The sequence below is a fragment of the Arachis duranensis genome, chromosome 6, assembly GCF_000817695.3.
Source record: "Arachis duranensis cultivar V14167 chromosome 6, aradu.V14167.gnm2.J7QH, whole genome shotgun sequence".
Taxonomy (NCBI): domain Eukaryota; kingdom Viridiplantae; phylum Streptophyta; class Magnoliopsida; order Fabales; family Fabaceae; genus Arachis; species Arachis duranensis.
In genome coordinates this window covers 76,235,692-76,236,696 of record NC_029777.3, presented here as the reverse complement: position 1 = coordinate 76,236,696, position 1,005 = coordinate 76,235,692, and positions in this window count along the sequence as shown.

Genomic DNA, 1,005 nt, shown 5'->3' with positions numbered 1-1,005 from the left:
CCCAATTGGCGCGCTCTCAACGGCGTTGGAAAGTAGACATCCTGGGCTTTCCAGCAATATATGATAGTTCATACTTTGCCCGAGAAAAATGAGCTCAAACCGGCTTGGCAAAACAGCCTCAGAAATTCCAGCGTTAAACGCCGGAACTGGCATAAAACTTGGAGTTAAACGCCCAAACTGGCATGAGAACTGGCGTTTAACTCCAGAAAACGTCTCTACACATAAAAGCTTCATTGCTCAGCCCAAGCACACACCAGTGGACCCAGAAGTGGATTTTTACGTCATTTACTCATTTCTGTACACCCTAGACACCAAGTGGGCCCGGAAGTGGATTTTTAAGTCATTTACTCATCTCTGTATACCCTAGGCTACTAGTTTACTATTAAAAGGATCATTTGACATTGTATCTGTACCTCATGACACTTTACACCTTTCTTTGTGTATTTTCCACGGCATGAGTCTCTAAACCCCATGGTTGGGGGTGAGGAGCTCTGCTGTGTCTTGATGGATTAATGCAATTACTACTGTTTCTCATTCAATCATGCTTGCTTCCATTCTAAGATAACACTTGTTCTCAATCCGGATGAATGTGATGATCCGTGACAATCATCATCATTCTCAACTATGAACGTGTGCCTGACAACCACCTCCGTTCTACCTTAGATTAAGTAGTTATCTCTTGGATTCTTTAATCGGAATCTTCGTGGTATAAGCTAGAATTGATGGCGGCATTCAAGAGAATCCGGAAGGTCTAAACATTGTCTGTGGTATTCTGAGCAGGATTCAATGATTGAGTGACTGTGACGAGCTTCAAACTCTTAGCAGGCGGGGCGTTAGTGACAGACGCAAAAGAATCACTGAATTCTATTCTGGCCTGATTGAGAACCGACAGATGGATAGCCGTGCCGTGACAGGGTGCGTTGAACATTTCCACTGAGAGGATGGGAGGTAGCCACTGACAACGGTGAAACCCTTGCATACAGCTTGCCATGGAAGGAGCCTTGC